The sequence below is a fragment of the Ranitomeya imitator genome, chromosome 6 (assembly GCF_032444005.1).
Source record: "Ranitomeya imitator isolate aRanImi1 chromosome 6, aRanImi1.pri, whole genome shotgun sequence".
NCBI lineage: Eukaryota > Metazoa > Chordata > Amphibia > Anura > Dendrobatidae > Ranitomeya > Ranitomeya imitator.
In genome coordinates this window covers 184,658,459-184,682,000 of record NC_091287.1, presented here as the reverse complement: position 1 = coordinate 184,682,000, position 23,542 = coordinate 184,658,459, and positions in this window count along the sequence as shown.

The window sequence follows — 23,542 nt, the reverse complement described above, 5'->3', positions numbered from 1 at the left end:
TTACCACTAACATGAAGTACAATATGTCACGAAAAAACAATCTCAGAATCAGCGGGATCCGTTGAAGCGTTCCAGAGTTATAACCTCATAAAGTGACAGTGGTCAGAATTGCAAAAATTGGCTCGGTCATTAAGTACCAAATTGGCTCTGTCACTAAGGGGTTAAATATATAATAGGTATAATACATTTTTGGAACAAGTTTTATGGAAGATTACATAGCAATTCAATGTATTCCAGCCCACGGAATAGTCAATAGCTTAGCATTATAATACCGATAAATTGTAGATTTTTTTTAAACCATCTTTATTGAACAATAAACAGCAGGGCCGCCATCAGGGCATTACAGCCGTGACTGGCGTAAGGGGCCCGGTGAGCAGAGGGGGCCCGCATCGGGCCCCCTCTTACCTGCTCACCGGGCCCCTACCGGCAGCCGCAGGCTGAACCGGGCCCTTAGCGGCGGCCGGCGCTGCAGCTGTACGCTATTGACATGCGGGCCCGCGCCCGCACGTCAATAGTTAACAGCCGCCAGCCGCAGCGTGCAGGTCGCCGGCGTCTGACGTCATTGTCAGTCGCCGGCGAGTGCACAGTGCAGCTGCGTGGAGAGAGGAGCGCGGCAGGTAAGTAGAACTTTTTTTTTTTTCTATTGAGAGCGAAGAGCGGAGAGCGGCGATCGGGGGGGGGGGTTTGGGCAGAAGGCTGGACACAGAGGGGGCAGAAGGCCGCTGGACACAGGGGGGCAGAAGGCAGCTGGACACAGAGGGGGCAGAAGGCCGCTGGACACAGGGGGGCAGAAGGCAGCTGGACACAGAGGGGGCAGAAGGCCGCTGGACACAGGGGGGCAGAAGGCAGCTGGACACAGAGGGGGCAGAAGGCCGCTGGACACAGGGGGGCAGAAGGCCGCTGGACACAGAGGGGGCAGTAAATCTGGACACAGAGGGGGCAGTAAATCTGGACACAGGGGGGCAGAAGGCCGCTGGACACAGAGGGGGCAGAAGGCCGCTGGACACAGAGGGGGCAGAAGGCCGCTGGACACAGGGGGGCAGAAGGCCGCTGGACACAGGGGGGCAGAAGGCCGCTGGACACAGGGGGGCAGAAGGCCGCTGGACACAGGGGGGCAGAAGGCCGCTGGACACAGAGGGGGCAGAAGGCCGCTGGACACGGGGGCAGAAGGCAGCTGGACACAGGGGGGCAGAAGGCAGCTGGACACGGGGGCAGAAGGCAGCTGGACACAGGGGAGCAGTAAAGCTGGACACAGGGGGGCAGAAGGCAGCTGGACACAGAGGGGGCAGAAGGCAGCTGGACACAGGGGGCAGAAGGCAGCTGGACACAGAGGGGGCAGAAGGCAGCTGGACACAGGGGAGCAGTAAAGCTGGACACAGGGGGGCAGAAGGCAGCTGGACACAGAGGGGGCAGAAGGCAGCTGGACACAGGGGGCAGAAGGCAGCTGGACACAGAGGGGGCAGAAGGCAGCTGGACACAGGGGGGCAGAAGGCAGCTGGACACAGAGGGGGCAGTAAATCTGGACACAGAGGGGGCAGTAAATCTGGACACAGAGGGGGCAGTAAATCTGGACACAGAGGGGGCAGTAAATCTGGACACAGAGGGGGCAGTAAATCTGGACACAGAGGGGGCAGTAAATCTGGACACAGAGGGGGCAGTAAATCTGGACACAGAGGGGGCAGTAAATCTGGACACAGAGGGGGCAGTAAATCTGGACACGGGGGGGCAGAAAGCTGGACACGGGGGGGGCAGAAAGCTGGACACGGGGGGGCAGAAAGCTGGACACGGGGGGCAGAAAGCTGGACACGGGGGGGGGGCAGAAAGCTGGACACGGGGGGGCAGAAAGCTGGACAGGGGGGGCGGGGCAGAAAGCTGGACACGGGGGGGGGGCAGAAAGCTGGACACATGGGGGGCAGAAAGCTGGACACATGGGGGGCAGAAAGCTGGACACGGGGCAGAGTGCTGGACAGAGATGGGGCAGAGTGCTGGACAGAGATGGGGCAGAGTGCTGGACAGAGATGGGGCAGAGTGCTGGACAGAGATGGGGCAGAGTGCTGGACAGAGATGGGGCAGAGTGCTGGACAGAGATGGGGCAGAGTGCTGGACAGAGATGGGGCAGAGTGCTGGGCAGAGTGCTGGACAGAGATGGGGCAGAGTGCTGGACAGAGATGGGGCAGAGTGCTGGACAGAGATGGTGCAGGATTGGAAACAGATGGGGCAGGATGGATACGATGGAGATCATATGGGGTAGAATGGATACTCATGAGGGCAGGATGAGAGAACATATGGCTGGAGCCTGAAATGAGACACACGGTGGCCAGGATGGCGAATATTACCATAGGGGCTAATTAAGGGATATTATTATTGCAGTGATGTATTTATTTTATTTTTTGAGTATACTGTTTTAAATGGGGGGGGCGGTCCTGTTACTGTGTAGAGTGATACTATGTTGCCTTCTTCATGTGGTGTAATGTAGAAGTTGGGAAAATTAAGTAATGTGTTCTACAAGCGGAACTCGAGATAACTGTTTTATTTCCTGCAGAGACGAGTCCTGGCTGGATAAAGTGATGGCGGTCTGTGCTGGATGAAAGATGAAGGACTTCACCTAGAGACGTCACTGGTGAGTCAGTGTTACCTATACACTTACACTATACACTGTATACTATATACAGAGGTCCTGTGTACAATGTCACCAGTGATCACTGTATTATCTATACATTATATACAGAGCTCCTGTGTGTAATGTCACCAGTGATCACTGTATTACCTGTACACAGACACTGCTTACTAATTACAGATCTCCTGTGCATAATGGCACTGATGGTGATAGTATTGTGGGTTTTTTTTGTATTACTGATCAGTATTGTAGTATTCAGTCATTGTTGGTAATATGTGGTCTGGTCATGATGTGGAGGTAATATGTGGTCTGGTCATGGTGTAGCGGTATTTGTTCCTTGTATTTTATATTATTCGATCACTGTGGTGGTAATATGTCATCTGGTCATAGTGTTGTGGTATTTGTTCCTTGTATGTAGTATTATAGGTCATTTTAAAAATTGAAAAATAAATAAAAATATACCTAAATTGTATTGCATATTTTAACAAATATTTAGTAGGTTACAGTAGAGTAGGGCCCGGCCAAAAGTGTCTACCTTGTTGTGGTGGCGGCTTAAAAAATCTTTTGGCCAAAACAAAAGCTGCCGGCTATATGTGTGATCTGGTGATGGGAACTGTCAATGTGTGATAGGTGAGAAGTGGAGATTTTCCAAGAGAGAGTGGTGGGACTGTGGACAGTTCGTGGGGTGGAGCCTGGAGGCGGGGCTGGGGTGGAGCCTGGGCGGAGTTTCAAGGGGGCCCCGAAAATTTTGCCAGTATGGGGCCCCGAAATTTCTAGTGGCAGCCCTGATAAACAGAGTACAAAAATTGTTAAAAAGCATCAGAAAAGATCTGACAAATAGAATTTTACAGTACTTTTAAACATTACATAGTGTATTACAACTATAACCAACTTCCCACTCCCCCAACCCCACCTTCCCGACACAAACCTGCATCTTCCTAAAATAACATCAATGAAGCCTAAGAGGACTTCTGCCGTCCATTTGCTCTTTCATGTATCAGTCTGTAAAGTGGAAGCAACCATGAACCGTTCAGTGTATTTTTCTTTATTCAGCATAGACTCTATCCAGTCCATCTTGAATAGATAGTCTACCTTCGTATTAATTGAGCTCAAAGAAGGAGTGTTACCCTGTGCCCATAAATGTGGGATACTTTTACGGGTGGCTGCTGCACAGACAAATAGAATACGGTGCTGCTGAACAGAAAGACTCACCAACTGATCTCGTGGTAGAATGTTGACTATGGCCCACTCTGGAGAAAGAGAGATAGATACACCAAAGGTATTAGTGAGATGTTGTAAGAGTGTATCCCAGACATGCTGTATTTTTGGACAGTCCTAGAGACAATGAAAAATATCAGCTGGAGAATGTAAACATTTAGGGCAGGTAAAATCACCTAAGGGGGACATTTTAGATTTAATCTCAAAGGAGATATATGCTCTATGGAATTTTATGAGAGTCTTGGTTGTGTAACTATCATATTGCAACATAGAGTTAATACGCAATGTGGCTTTCAAGATGTCTTTTACCTGACAGTCAGTTAGTTGAGATACCCATCTCCCAGGGCCCAGCTTAAAGGTACCTTCACACTGAACAACTTTCCAACGAGAACATCAACGATCCGTGATGTTGCAGCGTCCTGGATGGCGATCTTGTTGTGTTTGACACGCAGCAGCGATCAGGATCCCACTGTGACATCGCTGGTCGTAGCTAGAAGTCCGGAACTTCATTTGGTCGTCAGGTCGGCGTGATTCGTCATGTTTGAAAGCAAAAGCAATGATGCCAGCAATGTTTTTTCATGGAGCTAACAACCAGCGAGAACGAGAAGTACGTCACTGGATCGCTCCTGCATCGTTCTGCTGTTGCCGTGTTTGACGTCTCCTAGCGACCTAAACAGCGACGCTGCAGCGATCGGCTCGTTGTCTATATCGCTATAATTCCCCTTGTGAGCTTTAATGGAGATTAAGTTTAGAAGGTGTATTCTAACATCGTTAGGTATATCCCGCTGTACCGAGCTTATATAGTGTCTAATGTGGGTAATAGTAAACTTATCTCCCACTAGGATTGGGTATTTAAAGACAGTGTCTTCCAAAGTAAGAGGACACTGATTGTCTGTTAACATATCACAGACCAATCGACAACCATTATTTTCAAGCACACGATAGATGGGAGTTGTCATGCCCTGTAGAAAGGAAGGATTGCCTCGGAAGGGAAGAAACACGGAGATGGTGATCTAGTCCACTAATTCATGCCATCCTGAGATTACTGACCACTGTAGGGGGTTATCCCTAACCTCCACTGGGACCTCAGCTTGATGTAGATGAAGCATAGAAGGAAGTCTAAAAGGTCTACACATCGCCTCATCTATTGGAGTATTAGTAAAGCGAGTGAAGGCATAGATACAGTCTAGGGAGTTGTGGAAAACAGCCGCTATAATATATAGGCATAAATTAGGGAGAGTAAGGCCACCTAGGGATTTAGTTTGTTGCAACTTAAAAATACTAATTCTAGAGCCCCAAATAAATTGACGGAAACCTTTGTCAGAAGCCTGTTATCAGTTTTAGGTGGTGGAACCGGTAGCATCTGTAAGGAAAAAAATATTTTAGAGAAAGATTATTTTAATCAGATGGGCCTTGCCTGCAAAGGATAATTGAAGAGATATCCAGGACTGTATTTCCTATATAACCACAGAAATGAAGGGTTGAACATTTAGTCTATAAATGTCATGAGGATTTGAAGGTAAATATATCCCAAACTAATGGAAGAAATCTCTCCTCCACTGAAAGCAGAAAGGGATCGACCATTGTTACTGAGCAGCTTTGAAGATCGCTAAAGCATGATATTTATCATAATTTATGCAAAATCCTGAAACTGCTTCAAACTCATTAAAGGCATCCATTATAAAAGGAATAGATTTCTTAGGATTGGCTATCATGAGTAAAATATTAACAGGAAATGCCAATGTTTAAGTGTATGGTGGCTGATCTCAATACCCCCAAATGAAGAGATCATTTCTAGGTATCTTAGCAAAGGGTCTAGGGCAATATTAAATAACAAAGGTGACAGGGAATACCCTGCCTCCTACCCCCGAAGATGGAAAAAGAAGTTGACTGAATGCCTATAAACCATAATGGAGATTGGGGATTGGTATAAATTGTCAGAGTTAAAGAAAGTAAAGCCAAACAATCTATACTTAAGTGTTCGAATGAGGTGAGACCAGGAAACTCAATCAAAAGCTTTATCAGCATCAAGGCTGACCAATCTATGCTGCTGCTTTGGCCTGGTAACTATGTATAAAGGCAGCCAATGCTGTCCTAATATTATAAGTGATAGACCAACCATGAACAAAGCCCGTTTGAGATGGGGTAAGAATATCAGAAATAATAGACTCAAGTCTATTAGCCATGATTTTGGTAAGCAATTTAAAATCAACATTTAGGAGAGAGATCGGACTGTACGAGGCAGAAAGAAGCGGGTCCTTGCCTTGTTTTAATAACCTCTGATAACGTAATGTGGCCAGCCAATCACAGTAATTCCAACACAGCGATGGCTATGGCATTATAGTGACTAGCAGGCAATCTCTACATGTTTATTGACTGTATAACAAGCGCCAATCAAGTGGGATGGGGATTCGAGCATTCAATCTGAGCGCCAGGCAATACTCAACGAGTGCCGAGCACCCAGACACTCAAGTGATATGCAAGAATGTTCGCTCATCACTATTAACCCTGCTGTTCTGTTGGTCAAAAATGACCGACTTTGAACTTCAATATTCTTTAAAATATTCAAGATGCGGCTCTGAAACCCGTGGCCGACCGACCCATCCTCATTTAAGTCAATCAACCACAAGTTTCAGAACCGCATCTTGAACACCCCCAAAAATACCAAAGTTCAAAATAGGTCTCCCCAGACCGAACAGAACAGCAGGGTTAAACAATCAATCACAAATAGAGTATTTTGTTAGATCAGAGATCTCCAATACTGTAGCTGTGCCCTTTAAACAACTGGAAAAGCCTTTTCACTAAGGCCAGGCCCTCCATAGGCCCCTTTCACACATCAGTTTTTTGTCGTCAAGCACAATCCGGCAAATTTAGAAAAAAATGGATCCGGCAAAAGTTGCCGCCGGATCCGTTTTTTCTCAAAGACTTGTATTAGCGCCGGATTGTGACGGATGGTCTCACATTTCATCTGTTTTTGCTGGATCCCTCACTTCCGGAGAAAATGGACATAGGAACGTTTTTTGTCTCTGTTGAAAAAACGCACAGCGACGGATCTGGCAAAAAATGGAAGAAACGTGAGGTGAAATGAAGGAATCCAACAATGGATTCCATTTTTTTCAAGAACTCATGCATTTTCCATTCCAAATCATGCATTTTGCATTCTGGTCTCTCTCTTTCTCTGTCTTTTTCTCTCTCTCCCCTCCCCGGAACAGGAAGTCCAACATACCTGAGTAAAAAAAAAAAGGCGGATTCAGCAACACAACGAATCCGTCGCATCAGTTTTTCACAATTTGCAACGGATCCGTTTTTTTCAAAATGAAATAGATATACTGCATATCTCATATACTGTTACTTGCCTAGAACAATTCTGAAATGTATTGCATCTCAAAAATGAAGCACAAAAATCCTAGGACACCATTTAAATGAGATACACAACTGATGGCTATAAATATAAAATAGAATATTCTAAAAATATGCACTTAGCTAAATCAGGTTATCATGGATGTAATTTCTGAGTGCTATTCCTTAAGTACATAAATTGGAGACATAACACAACTAAATCTTTCTTACTCTTGCTTTATCTTTGTGATGTACGTAACAAAATAATATACTCAATTTCTTTGACATATTTGTGGCTTTGCTTCACTTTTTAGGTTTTGGATGAATGAACAAAAGGTATTTTTTGCCTCTGGCAAAATACTTAATGTAGGTCATCACTATTGCATAACATAATCCAAACTCTGAAATTTAAGATGTTATGGAGAAAGAAATAAGAGATTTCACTTTACTACAACATTACTGCTTTCTTCATGTATGTGAAAATTAGAAGTTAAAAAAATATCACATGGAAATAATTTTAGCACTCTTTATTATTTATTGTACTTGTTTTTATTATGTATACCCCTCCTTACGTGTAAAGCGCCATGGAATAAATGGCGCTATAACAATAAATAATAATAATAATAGGTGATACCACATAAAATTGTGTGGCATAAGCATTGACTTGCTGGTTGAGTTTTTTTTTTCCAGTTCTTTGAAAGTGACTGTTTTCCAAAGGACTGGTGAAAGTCAAACTCATCCTACCAATCGGCTGTTAAAGGGACTGTAGCTTTCCCACGGTTACTACATTCCCTTCATTGTTTACGCTGCTCCATGTAGCACAACTCTTTACTTTGTAGTAGCTGTGCTGTGGCAGCTCATTCCATTCAATTGAATAGCCGTTACAACAAGGCTGTGCCTGAAAGCCAATTAAATTGTGTTCCCACATAGTGTAAAAGAGGATCTTTTGGACTTGCTGTAACATTCCCGTAGCCTTTACTGGGGGACACAGAAAAACATGAGTGTAGGCTGCTGCAACCAGGAAGCTGACACTAAGAATTACAGCCTAAAAAAATATTGTCTCCTCTTCATCAGGCTACACCTGTCTACTGGGAACCAAGCTAGTTAAGGAAAAAAGCAGTTGGAAAAAAAATAATATATGCATACACACTCCCAATGAACAAAAGGAGGGTGCTGTGTCTCTCAATGAAGACTATGAGAAAGGGAATGTGTGGTAATTCAAAAAGTCCCCTCTTAGGTGCTTCATTAGGGGGGCACATAAAATCATGGAATGTCCTAAAGCAGTCACTAGAGCAGGAAAATTTATAAATGTGTAGAATTCAAGAAGTAGCCAAAGTGACTGCCCTTGTAACACCTTTTAACCCTGAATCTCATCTACTAAGGTGAAGGTGTGGAAGACCTAGTAGCAGCATTAGAAAGCAGTAAGGTTGAAACCGGATGGCGTACAGCCCAGGAAGTCCACATTGCCCAATTGCCCATTGTGCTTTGTTCTTGGTTCTATAAGCTTCCGAAATGGAAAGCAAATCCAGCTACAATAGTCACCATTAGAGGCGGAGAGGACTTGGTGAGCTCCTTCTGGGAAGACAAATAGAAAATTAAACATCTGAAGGAGGCTGTCATCTTTGGTTAGTGATGAACCGCTTTGATGAGATACAACAGTTGAAGTATTCCTCAGATAGAGTAGAGTGGAGAAAGAATTATTTTTGCATTAAGGTGGTATAAGGAAACTCCCTTGTGAAGGAATGAAAGCAATGGAGGCAACATCACCTTGTCCAGGTGAAGAACAAGAAAGAAAGAGCAGCAGGACAGAGATGCCAGTACTGATATTCACCTGATGGAAGTGATGGCAATCAGGAATGCCATCTAACCCAAAAGCCAGAGCAGTGAAATGATGTAAATTGGTTCAAAAGTAGGACACTATAAAGCGCTAAGCAGTGGGTTAATGTCCCAGGAATCCAAGGAAAGCTGATAAGGAGGAACAGATTGGGCCACACCCTGAAGGAAAGTCCTGCCTAGAGATTTTGAAGCCAGGTCTTTGTGGAAGAGAATGGCAAGGCCGAGGCCTGACCCTTGAGAGAGCTGAGCGCTAAGCCAGACTCAAGGCTCAACTCCAGGAAAGTAAGAAGGGAAGGTAGAGAGTTAAACATAAGTGAGACCTTGTGAGATCTGCACCAATCTAAGAAGGCTCTGCAGGTACAATTATAGATATGAGATGAGGATGGCTTCTGTGGCTTGATTATGGTCTCTACAACCTGATCAGAAAAACCTGAAAATTTTAGAACCCCGACTTCAACAGCCATGTCGTTTAATTGAGTGACTGAGAATTTGAATGAAAGAGAAGACCTTGGGATAAAAGGTCTGGTTGATCCGGAAGTCTCCATGGAATATCTGCAATGAGGTTAACCATTTCCGTCTACCACAAACTTCTGAGCCAGTACAGAGTTACAAGGATGATGGGGAATCATTCTGACTGGATGTTCTTGACTAACTTGTGTAGCAGAAGTAGAGGCAAGAACAGATGAGGGAAACTGAGATCAAAGAATCACCTGAGAATCACTGGAAGTGACTGCTAGAAGATTGTGAGCTTTGAACACGAACCATTGAACCTTGTGATGGAAGCGCTCAGGTCAATGCCTAGATTGACCGAAGACAACAGCAGGGTTTACCTTCGTTCCTCCAGACATAGAGGATGCCCCCTTGTCCCTGTCTCAGGTCTATGATTAAAAAGATCATAAGAAAGGTCTAAGATCACCCCTTAGACTTCGTTTTTCCAAACTAAATAGCCCCAAGTGCAATAACCTATCTTAATATTGCAGACCCCCCAGTCCTCTAATAACCTTGGTCGCTCTTCTCTGCACCTGCTCCAGTTCAGCTATGTCTTTCTTATACACCGGAGACCAGAACTGTACACAGTATTCTAAGTGTGGTCGAACTAGTGACTTGTATAGAGGTAAAATTATGTTCTCCTCATGAGAATCTATGCCTCTTTTAATGCATCCCATTATTTTATTTGCCTTTGTAGCAGCTGCCTGACACTGGCCACCAAATGTGAGTTTGTCATCCACCCATATTCCCAGGTCTTTTTCATTGATGGTTTTGCCAAGAGTTTTAGAATTAAGCATATAGTCATACATCTAATTACTTCTACCCAAGTGCAAGTATTTGCCTCCGTATATTCGAGTGACCTGACCAGCATATTTGGCTCTTTATTTGCAACCAATGAACATGCTGGATGACTTGTCAATCACAGTAATGCCAGCATCATCTTTGGTGTGGCATTACTGTGATTGTTTGGCCTTATGGGCAGCACGGTGGCGCAGTGGTTAGCACAGCAGCCTTGCAGCGCTGGGGTCCTGGGTTCTAATCCCACCCAGGACAACATCTGCAAAGAGTTTGTATGTTCTCTCCGTGTTTGTGTGGGTTTCCTCCGGGTACTCCGGTTTCCTCCCACACTCCAAAGACATACTGATAGGGATTCTAGATAGTGAGCCCCAATGGGGACAGTGATGATAATGTGTGCAAAACTGTAAAGCGCTGCGGAATATGTTAGCGCTATATAAAAATAAAGATTATTATTATTACAGCAGGGGTGTCAAACTGCATTCCTCGAGGGCTGCAAACAGGTCATGTTTTCAGGATTTCCTTGCATTGCACAGGTGATAATTTAATCACCTGCAGAGAATGATTCCAGCACCTTGTGCAATGCTAAGGAAATCTTGAAAACACGCATGATTTGAGGCCCTCGAGGAATGCAGTTTGACACCCCTGCCTTACAGCATCATAGAGGATATTTAATGGCTGCTGGCATCATTTTGCTCACATTGCAGCCAGAAACAGGGTAGGGAGAGCATATAGTGTGAACATAGGGAGAGTGATAGGAGCGTATAGGGAGAGTTAATTATTCTAAAAACTCTTTTAAGAGCTGGAGATTGTGATGATTAATTCTTTGTTAGGTGGAGATAGCGTAGGGAGAGATTTAATAGGAGGAAGAGGTAAAGGCAAGCACCTGGATGTTTTCAACATTGCAAGTTCATGCTGCAGATCTCTGCTATTTTCCATTACTTTGTATAGTTTACTGTTAGGAACAGACTGTAGGATTAAGGAAAAATAGGGAGAGTTTTATCTACTACCATATGATATCATAACATACCAAATTAGCTCTTTTTAGAGGCAAATAATATGAGATAGTACTAGCATATAAAAACAACAATTATTTTGGAGCTACATAATATTCGTGTGTAGCAACCTATAAAAAAATTTGTTTTACAGATAAATAATATTCCTCAGTGTCAGCATATAATAACATCCTTTTTAAAAGCTGAATAATATTCCTTACCTATTGCTTAAATAGCGATTATTTATCTAGCATTTATGGAAGTGGCGCAAAACCTGTTGAGCTACAGAAACACCACCTTTTACCAGTAATTTCCCTTAGTCTGCTGTTGGCATGTCTCATAAAGGTGATCTAAAAAATAAAAAACATTTCTATTGGTTTAATAAATAGCCTAGCTTTATCTAGCAGTTGGCGCAATCTGGGGCAGAGATAAACAAACATCACAATTTAGCAGTGGCAATAATTTGTATTTAGTCCGCTGTTGCAAGGTGTCAGCAAGGCAATCTAAAAATAAAATTTTTTTTTAATTGGTTTAATATATAGCATATCTTTATCTAACAGCTGCTCGACTGGGGCAAAGCTGCTGAGATGCGCAAACATGACTATTTTGTGAGTCTGCTGTTGCCGTGTATTATAAAGCTGATATCTTTTAAAAAAACAGTGAATTTGTACATAACACCTCTGTGAGGATACTTGTGAAAATAAAGCCAGGAATTTTTTTTCATAAGTCTAATGCATTCATTATGAGAAAGGGTGATGTTAAGGGACGTGGATGTGGTGGTGCCCACCAAGGCTGTGTTCCAAATCAGAAGGTGACTGGGTCTTGTACTAGCTTCCTGTCAAAATTTGGTCAGTGCACTGCACCTCTCATGATTCATTTCCCAATCATGATTAAACCAGTCATAAATATATTTGTGACTCCAAAAGACTCCGTGTTCCGTGTTACTTACTAAGTTTAAGGATGCTTCGGAGAATTTAGGACCCTTCTGGAGAAACTTCATGACTTGTTCTTTTAACATTACAAATTGTAAAAAGGTCGATGACGGGAGTCTAAACTTCTCTTTTAGGTTGCTAAATTTTATGAAGAGCTACCGTCATAGACGTCTCCCAATCTCGTAATTCCCCTTTCTTCCCATAGAGTTGGAAGTGTAATATTGTTACATGTAGAAATAGTGGAGAGAGGAATTTTAACCAAGATAGATTTTTTGGATGTTCCCTTTCTTGATCTGGACAATTTTTCCCAAGCATGTATGGTGGCCTGGAATATTGGGTGAGTCACTGAGTTGAGTTGATGACCAGTTAGTGTTTTTATAATTAAATCTTTGGGGTGGTTGTTTTTATTTAGAAGGGTTTCCATATCTAACCACGCTGGGGGTTTTGATACTGTTAGCCAGAATCTGCTTTGTTTTATCAAGGATGTATAATAATGGGCAGCTATATTGGGAATCCCCAAGCCCCTATATGCTCTTTTTTTGTAAGTGATACTTGAGGGTGTCCTGGGTTTTTTATTATTCCAAATAAATTTATTAATGATGGTTTGGAGAGATGTAAGGTATGATACCGAAATGGGAAGAGGAATGGCGCTCAGAATGTATAGAATCTTAGGTAGCGTAAAGATTTTTATTGTAAGGACTTTGCCCCACCAGGAGAGGAATTTGTGCCCAAAGGTGGTAGTGTCATTATTGATAGTTTTAATTAAGTAATTAATATTATTTGTTACTATGTTGTTTAGATTTTTAGTGATCTTAATCCCTAAATAGGTAAGTTCTTTATTAGCCCAGGTAATGGGGGAAGAAGCTTTAATTTTTTTAATTTGCTCTTCAACTACATTTAAGGGTAGGATTTTTGATTTTGTTGCGTTAATTTTGAAATGGGAGACATTTGAAAAAGAATCCAATATCTTGTGAAGTTCTGACATGGAGTTGATAGGGTCTGTTAGGGTGAGAATGATGTCATCAGCAAACATACTTAGTTTGTATTGGCGAGAGGGGGTTTCCAATCCCTTGATATTATTATTTTCTCTGACCATTTGTGCAAGGGGCTCCATGGCTAAGATAAAAAGGAGTGGGGATAAGGGACATCCCTGCCTTGTACCATTTGTTATAGCAAAGGAGGGAGATACATGATTGTTAGCAACAATTTTTGCTCTAGGGTTGGAGTAGAGTGCCATAATTGTAGTAATAAAGGAATTATCAAACCCAAATTTGATCAGGGTCTGTCGTAGGAAGCCCCACTCCAGACGGTCAAAAGCTTTTTCTGCATCTAGAGAGACAATCAGGGTGCTTTGTTTTGTTTGATTAGCTATTTTGATGGCGTTGATGATTCTCCTGGTACCGTCTGAAGCGTGGCGACCCACGACAAACCCGACCTGGTCATTATTTATTAAGGTGGGAAGTATCAGATTAAGCCTATTAGCTAGAATTTTGGCATATATTTTGATGTCGCAATTGATTAAGGAAATGGGTCTAAAATTGGCAATGTCTTCAGGGTTGTCTTTGAGCTTGGGAATTAAAGCAATAGAAGCTTCGAGCATTTCAGTAGGGAAGGTACCCGAGGATGAGGCCATGTTAAATGATTGCAAGAGATGGGGGGAGAGAGTTTTGTAGAAAGTTCTATAATAATCGTTGCCAAAGCCATCGGGACCTGGGGATTTTGATGGCTTTAGTTGCTTAATACAATCCTCTATCTCCTCTAAATCAAAGGGAGCTGATAGGATTGACTTGTCTTCGGTTGTTATTTTTGGGAGGTTGATTGAAGAAAGATGTATACAATTTATATTTAAAGTTTTTGACTGCTGCTTCATAAGGGGAGAATAATAGTAATTTTAGGTCTTGTGTCAGTTTCGATATTTCAGACTGTAACGTAGAAGAAGGGGAGTGCAATTTGTTCATTAATTTTATTTTTTAGAAGAGTTTGGATTCTTTCTGTTTCCGCCCTTTTTTCTTTCTTTTTTCTGGAAGAAATCTGGATCAGCAAACCTCTGCCTTGTGGGCACACCATCTAATGATGGGGTTAGTGGAGTCAGAACAATTTTCTTTAAAGTACAGTTTAATCGAGGATTCTATTGAGGATTTATATATGGTGTTGTTGATTATATTAGAGTTACATTTCCACAGAGTTTTGTTGTTTATTGGGGGTCCCAGAACGAGCTCTCCAACCTCCGGGGAATGATCTGAAATTGTTCTGTCTTTTATATAAATTTTTGTAAACCTCGCCAAAGTAAAGACGTCGGCGATAATTAGGTCTATTCTGGACGCTGATTGATGAGTCTCTGAGAAGGAGTATTCCATTGAAGAGGCGTTGATACATCGAAATGTATCGTAGAGCTCATTCTGGAACAGCCAAGGGTTGAGATGTCCTATTTGTGGTCTCTTTTTGGAAGAAGAGTCAAGGAGGTGGTCTGGGGTGGAGTTAAAGTCTCCCAGTATAATGGGTATACCTTTTTTGTTTTGGTCGAATTTTTTAATGAATTTATTTAGAAATGTTTTTTGTTTTTTATTAGGAGCATAGATGTTGGCGATTGTGCAGGTTATGTTGTTAATACGGCAAATTAAGATGTGGTATCTGCCGTTATTGTCCTTGACTTCTTCAATAAATTCAAATGGGATCGAGTTTTTATTGTCATTACCCCCGCTTTTTTTTTTTGAATTGTTAGATTGGTATATATGTGGGAAATTTTTGTGTTCAAATTTTGGGTGGTCTTCATTTTTAAATTTGGTCTCTTGGACACATATTATGTCTGTTTTAGAGTTTTCAAGTTCTCTCCATAGGGAAAATCTTTTCCTAGGACTGTTGAGTCCTTTAATATTGTATGTCATGATTTTAAAGTTCATGTTTATAGTGTCTTGTGTAGAAAGAGTTGGGGAAAGTGGAAGTTAAAGTAGAAATAAAAGTCTCACTGGTCAATACTAAAACGTACCTCTATTGATCAGGAATTAAGGTGTATGTGGTACACCTATAAATGAATTAAATATTTACAATTCAAAAATGGGGTGTATAGAATACACCAACAATTGAGAAGTTTGTTTAATACAAAGAACCCACTCACAGTGGGATATATCTTCTTCCTGGGGGTATGAACTAAACGGGAACTGAGGAAGAAGAAAATTAACCTCTTGTATAGGTAAGCAAACCATATGTAATAACAGCTTATGATGAATGAATTATCTAAACCAAAAGTTCAAAGACAAGATCATGACCATGTCCTATGTATTTTCAACGGTAACCTCTATGTGAGGGGTTGTCTTTTAATGAGGCAATACATTTTTGGCCTTCTTCAGGTGTGAAGATTGGAATGGTTTTTCCATTTGAAAAAACTATGAGTTTGAGAGGGAATCCCCATCTATATGGGATATTTTTGTCTCTGAGTGTGGAGGTAATAGCGTTAAACGTTTTCCTGGAATCCAGTGTCTCCTTGGACAGGTCCGCAAATATTTTGAGGTTGTTATAAGGCTCTGGAAAGGTTTTTTCATGTTTTAAGTATTGCAATATTCTTTCCTTGGTGTTGTAGAAATGAATTCTGAGAATTACATCTCTGGGGATATCTGGTGCAATTTTGGGGGGTTTTGGGAGTCTGTGGATTCTATCTATGATTAGATCTGAGTCTGATAGAGTAGGAATAGCTTTTTTAAAGATGGATTTTACATGGTTTAAGAGGTTGTCTGTGTGGATATGTTCCGGAATACCTCGGATTTTTACGTTATTCCTGCGATTACGGTATTCTATGTCAGCCAATTTGATTTTTAGCCTTTTGACCTCTGAAGATAGATCATGGATAATATTGGAGGATTTTGTAGTAGTTTTTTCTACTGCATCAATTCTTGTTTCGTGATCAGAGATTTTTATGTTAAGTTGTTCAAGAGTGGTTTCAAACCGTTTGGCTTGGATGTCGAAGCTTTTTAACATATTTTCGTTTCTTTTGTTAGCTAGATTAAGCATATATGCCTCAGTACTAGTGTTGTTGCTGAGGGAGGAGATTTGATTAGGGTTTGTGGCCAATAAGTTCGGTGGGGTTGTATCTTGGTCATTGTCTAACTTGAGTTTATTTTTTAGTGGACTTGTGTTAGGGGAAGAGTCACTAAAGCTGGAGTAATCTTCTTCCCCTTGTTCTGTTCCTTGAGATGGTGTGGAGATTTTTTGTCTCTCCTCCTCTCGTTCTTTTCTTTTGTTGGACTGAGATGAGTCCATACTTTCAGGTTGACCCTCTATCTGAGGTAATTTTGGAGGATTCAATTTTTTTATTTTTTGAGGGGTATTATAGGTTTTTCTCTCATCTCTTATGGGGGATCTGGATTTTTCAGGGCTCAAAGTGTTAACCTTGTCCCCTGGAGAGTAGCAGTGGTAATGTATTCTTTCCTCTCCTTGCATTTTGGTTTGCTTAGAGAGTTGCGGAATGTTCGATTTAGGAATGGTTCCCTCTTTTTTTCCCCATGGTGATGATGCTATACAGAGTATCTTCGTCAACAATAACTATCAAGTATGCTTACAGAACTTACACAGATATTTAAACCTGTTGAGAAAAAGCAGAGTACTGATAGTAATTTATGACAATTAGATCTTATCAAATCCTGTCAGGAGGGAAGAAAAGAAAAGAAAATATATTGCAGCAAATATAAACAAGAATTTAAGCAAGTGTATTCAGTAGTAATCTACCTCTCCAGAGGTTAGGGTCAGGAGCCTGTAGAGAGAGTACAGTAGATGTAAAAGAATTCTCTAGTCTGAGAAGACTGTGGAGGAAGGGGAACCACAAGGCGCAGCAAGCTCTGAAAAACGTTGCTGTAGTATAAACTTGTGGCCTGATGCCAAAGGCCTTGCCAATGTCTGTTTATAGTGCTCCTGTATCAGGGGTAAGAGGGTGTTTGTTTTCCCACAGCCCCAATGGGGGGGATTTAGCAATTTATTTGTTGGAATGCAGACTGTGGAAAGAGGGGTAGCACAAGGCACAGCAAGCCCTGATAAACACCACTGTAGTATAAACGTGTGGCCTGATACCAAAGGCCTTGCTACGGACTGTTTATAGTGCTCCTATATCAGGGGAGAGAGGGTATTTGTTTTCCCAAAGCCCCAGGGAGGTTTAGTATAGCAAATGTCCAGTTCCTTTGTTGGAAGACTGTGAGAAGGGGGGGTACCACAGGGCGCAGCAAGCCCTGAAAAACGCTGCTGTAGTTTAAACGTATGGCCTGCTACCAAAGGCCTTGCCAGTGCTGTTTATAGTACTCCTGTATCAGGGGTGAGAGAGTACTTGTTATTCCACAGCCCCAGTGTGATTTAGTACAGCAGATGACCTGCAGATCCTTTGTTAGAAGGAGTACCATAGGGCACAGCAAGCCCTGAGAAACAATGCTATAGTATAGCAACTATCTTGGGTTAGTACCCTGATAAGGTGAAGTTAGCAAAAATAAGTAAGCTGAAGCTGAAGGGAGATGGGGACCATAAGGCCCAGCTTATCCTGAGAAGTATTGTTAATGTGACATAAAATATGCAAATAACATGCCTCCTTTGGCAGATTTAACAGCCCACAGCCCCAGGGAGGTATGATAAGTTAATGGAGCCACAAGTGTGGACTCTGAGTCCGGGTATATTAAGTGGGGTACAGCCGGAGTATTAATGGCACCTCAGTGTGGTCGAGCGTACCTGAGTTGACTGGAAGGCAGAAAGGCGGGAAAACGTGAAGGAAACCGATATTCCTCTGGTAGCAGGGGGGGTGGGAAATCACTGCAAGGCCTCACCGCAGCATTGATGTTCGGTGTCCGGAGTGTCTTCTGCTGGTGGTCCTGCTGGTGGTCCGGAGGGTAATCCTGATCTTGTATTCGGGTGCAGCGATGGCATCCCTGTTCACCGCAGCGTCGATGTCAAGAGCTGCAGTCGTCTCCTTGTGTTCTCTGCAGTGGCGAAGGCTTCCGGGTCTGTGCTACGGGCAGGAGTGTGCTCTAGGGTTGAAGACACTGTTGTTGATGGTGGCAATGGCTGTCCTCACACGCTCCTAGTAGGCCTCAGATTGCCATGAGGTAAATAAATCTTCCTGGGTGAAGGGCCAATTTTTGTTCTTTTTGGTCTAAAATAAACCTGGGGGAAGGCTGTATCAGTCACCCATATAAAATTGTGTGGATGGTTTGTAAAAGTAGCGATTAAAGTTGGATTGGAGGTTTTTACCTCAGGAGCTCCCTGATTGCACGTCTCACATAGCCAGAGACCGAAGCCACGCCCCCCCGGGCCTCTGAATCCTCAACCTGGTCCTTCTTCCTCCCACCATCAAGAGTCCCAGGAGACATATGACCCCAATGCTGGCCACTCTGAGGAATGGTTTACGTTCCCTTGTAATTTGTCAGGCCTCTCAACGTACACCAAGGGTCATGAGGAGGTGGAATGCAGTGATACCCAAACTTTTGAGCACCCACGACCAGGAGAAACCACATTGGGGAAGGTCAATTCATGTCTGAAGAGCTGGAAAATAATCATGACGCACATCAGGTCAGCCTAAAATAGCAACTAAGAAGGAGGATCAGATTGAGGAATCGGAAAACGACGTGGTCAATGATTGATCACCGTCAATGTCAAAATGTTTAATCTAATATCTGTATCTTCTTCCTTTCAGTTTCATTGCATTGCTTCTCATGTTTCCATGTGCAAATGAGAATAAGGATCATCCCTATACACTGTGGCATCCCTTCAGTTGCTCTTTTGTTATGCAGAAGAACAGTGATGGCAGTCACAACCTTTGTGAATACCAAGGGAGCTGTAGCTAGCCTGAAAGAGAGGGCCTCAAACTAAATTATCCTTTTTGGGGACGACAATATGGTTTGAATAAAAACCTTTGGCCAATTACTCAGTAGGAAACATAACAATGATATCTGACTGGAGAAGAGAAGAAATGGCTTGGAAAAAATGAAGCCATGGAGGATGGAATAAAGCCTAACCATCTCATCTCATTGAACCAGGCATCATTGACCATTGACAAGAGGAGAAGGCTTCCCACTCAAAGAGGGATTCCGGTTGGGGGTGCCCAATCATGTGGAGGAAAACCTGCTGCTTCTGGCCCATCAAGTCATATCAGCCTGGTTTCAAGGATTCCAGGAAAAAGTAAGCTTGAAGGATGGTCTGTACTTTTCATGAGGGATGATAGGTTTTTGTTGGCAGTCAAAGTGGAAACTGATGAAAAAAGCAAAACGTATGAGGCATTCGGTTGGACGAAGATTGTCTTTTCTGTGGAAGCAGGGTGTTCTTTCCACCTTTGGTGTCCAAAATGCTATTGTCCAGCTTCTTCTCGAGAAAACAATTGATGTAAAAGGAACAGTTTGTGAAAGACAGCATATAGACGTGGTCCACATGCCACTCCTTAAACCAGATGATAATCTACTATATCCCTAATTTTTTACTGGGCAGCTGGCTGTTTCAAGAGAAGCAGGACTGAGGCAATTTTCTCATGTGGGTAAGTCTTCTAGCTTCAAGGAGCCCAGATATTGTGCCTTGGCTAAGATGCTTAGTCCAGGCTGTGACTGCCTTGGTAACCCAGGTAGCAGCAAAGGTTGGACACAGAGCTTGATCTGTAGCTTCAAGTACAGATTCGCCATGGACTCCATCTGTCAATCTGTGGATTCCTTTACAGACACCACTCTCTGATGTGTAAAGATCGTGGTCCTTGACAGTGTGGACATCAGAGGATCCATTGATTGATAAGAGGACCATGTAGCAACGAGATCTGCAGGAAAAGAAAACAAAATCTCCATTTGTTTACATCAATGAAAATGGGTTTTGGGTTCAGCTGACTCCTTATCCAGTAAGTCAATGAAATTAGAGTGATTAGAAAAGCTTTTGGCAGTATGTATGACGTTTCTGAAGGACATGAATCTGCAGATGGTGAAGGACTAAATTACAGCACAGACAAGATTCTCAACGATTACAAATAAGCATTTCTGCAGCACACATTAGGCATAAGGGAGCGTCATAGTCAAAATACACCAAAGGGATACATTCAATGTAAAATCAGCAGAACCAATTGAAGACCATACTCCTTAACAAGATTCATATTTAACCTTAACTTGAAGACAATACAAGTGGAAAATGTGCTGCTGTTGTTATAGGGATTAATAAAGTTATGTATGATACTTCCTAAAGAGTGCTATCTTCAGTTAAGACTGTCAACCTTGTCTCAGCTTTGTAGACTGATCAGAATAAAGACGTTAGTCTGAATCAGAGTTGTGATCTGATACCTGAGATGACCAAGTCTTTGGGGAGGATAAGCGTGATGATGAGGATTTAGGAGTTGTGGACAGAGACTAGGATGAAGGACTCGCTCTAGGTTGCTTGTGTGGCACCCCAAGAGTCTGGTTGCCACAGTGGCATTGCCTCCATCATAAGGGGTGGTGTCATGCCTGGAAGCAAGAAGGGATCCCCTTAGCAGGTAATATAGTCAGCATGCAGCACCTTTCCTAACTCCAGACCAGAAGGGGGAGCTCTAAACCCATTTTCAGGGGAGCTTCCCTATAAGTTCTGGTCTGGAGGTGGGGTTAGTTAGTGTTAGTCAGAGAGCAGACATGAAGGAAGAGGAAGCAATTGAGAGGAGAACCTGTGGGATAGGAACTGCGACTGAGCTCACCCCAGGACTGAGCCCCAAAGACCGGACACTGGAGTTCGTGGTTGTGGGGGGACTGCAGGCCCAGCAACTGAATCTGAAGGGCAGGAGATTGCAGGTCTCCGGGACCATCACAACATCTGAAGGCACAGCAGCAAATGAGAGCCCGGAGCCACCACGAAGGAGTGACCTCTGTAATAGGCTCAAGGACTAAAGAACAAGAAGGAGCAAAGAGCTGAGCACAACTGTACTTGCTTTAGTACAGTTGAGTGCAGCCATTGATCTATTTGCTATGTAAGTCTTTTTTGGTTATGCACCAGTTCAGATTGCTGTTCAGTTAGTTTACCTATATTTACTATGTACTATTTTTTCTGACTTGAACGCCCCGCCATTCACCATGCTGTGATTTTAATTACATCCAAACACAGTTGGTTCCGACCTTCCTATAAATGCAGGCTTTACCATGTTATTAGCCATAGGCAAGTGTTAACACTAGGCAGTCAGGTCAGAGAGTCAATCACTAGCTGTTTGATCACACTTATAACTTCCTACGGTATGTACTCATATTCAATGATCCCTATGTTGCTTATGCGTTATCAGATTAGCATACATTTGTGTTTCACATACTTTAGTAGTGAGTGCAGTCTAATGCTGTGTGGATGGGCTCCAGCATTCGTTGTTTGTGCAACCAGTACTTGAGGGTCTATGCAAAGCCGAGGCAAGTGTGTACATACCCGGTATAGCTTGTAGGCGGAGCAATAGGTGGAGGGGAAAATGTGAAAGCGAGTAGAGCCAGAGGCGCCCTGGCCGGCTGCGTCCCTGGATACATGCGAGGATGCAAAAAAGATGGCCGCTGTTGCGCAGTCGCACGACAGCAATGTGAAGTCACTGGAAAACGGAGTAGCAGAAGGGTCAAAATTAACTGATACGTTTCGAAGTGGAATGCACTTCTTCATCAAGGTTACGGCCCCCTGCAATCGAGTCCATTAATATAGCAGCTTGTCATCACCCCTCCTTTCCTCATTAACTCCTAGCATGCTGAACACCACATCAGCACAGCAGAAAGAACTAAGATATGATATGTATTGCCTGCAATTAAATTAATAGTGCTCTTATATTATAATATATGATTGGTGTGAGAAGAATATATATATATATAAATATAAATATATATATATATATATATATATATATGTATATACAGTCATGGACAAAAATTTTGAGAATGAGACAAATATTAATTTTTCCAAAGTCTACTGCTTCATTTTTTCTGATGACAATTTGCATATACTCCTGAATGTCAGAGTGATCAGCTTAACAGCAATTACTGTACTTGCAAAGTCAATATTTGCCCAGAAAATGAACTTTAACCCCCAAAACACATTTCAACATCATTGCAGTCCTGCCTTAAAAGGAGCAGCTAACATCATTTTAGTGATTGATCCATTAACACAGGTGTGGGTGTTGATGAGGACAGGGCTGGCGATCAATCAGTCATGATTAAGTAAGAATGACATCACTGGACACTTTAAAAGGAGGCTGGTGCTTGGTATCATTGTTTCTCTTCAGTTAACCATGGTTATCTCTAAAGAAACATGTGCAGCCATCACTGCACTGCACAAAAATGGCCTAACAGGGAAGAGTATCGCAGCTACAAAGATTGCACCTCAGTCAACAATCTATCGCATCATCAAGAACTTCAAGGAGAGAGCTTCCATTGTTGTCAAAATGGCTCCAGGGCGCCCAAGAAAGACCAGCAAGCGCCAGGACCGTATCTTAAAACTGTTTCAGCTGCGGGATCGGACTACCAGCAGTGCCGAGCTTGCTCAGGAATGGCAGCAGGCTGGTGTGAGTGCTTCTGCACGCACTGTGAGGTGGAGATTCTTTGAGCAAGGCCTGGTTTCAAGAAGGGCAGCAAAGAAGCCACTTCTCTCCAGAAAAAACATCAGGGACCGACTGATATTCTGCAAAAGGTACAGGGAGTGGACTGCTGAGGACTGGGGCAAAGTCATTTTCTTTGATGAATCCCCTTTTCGATTGTTTGGGACATCTGGAAAACAGCTTATTCGGAGAAGAAGAGGTGAGCGCTACCACCAGTCTTGTCTCATGTCAACTGTAAAGCATCCTGAAACCATTCATGTGTGGGGTTGCTTCTCAGCCAAGGGAATCGGCTCACTCACAGTCTTGCCTAAAAACACAGCCATGAATAAAAAATGGTACCAGAATGTCCTCCAAGAGCAACTTCTCCCAACCGTCCAAGAGCAGTTTGGTGCCCAACAATGCCTTTTCCAGCATGATGGAGCACCTTGGCATAAAGCAAAGGTGATAACTAAATGGCTCATGGAACAAAACAGAGAGATTTTGGGTCCATGGCCTGGAAACTCCCCAGATCTTAATCCCATTGAGAACTTGTGGTCAATCATCAAGAGACGTGTGGACAAACAAAAACCAACAAATTCTGGCAAAATGCAAGCATTGATTATGCAAGAATGGACTGCTATCAGTCAGGATTTGGTCCAGAAGTTGATTGAGAGCATGCCAGGGAGAATTGCAGAGGTCTTGAAGAAGAAGGGTCAAGACTGCAAATATTGACTTGCTGCATTAACTCATTCTAACTGTCAATATAACCTATTAGTACTCATAATTAGGGTTGAGCGAAACGGGTCGAAATTGTTCAAAAGTC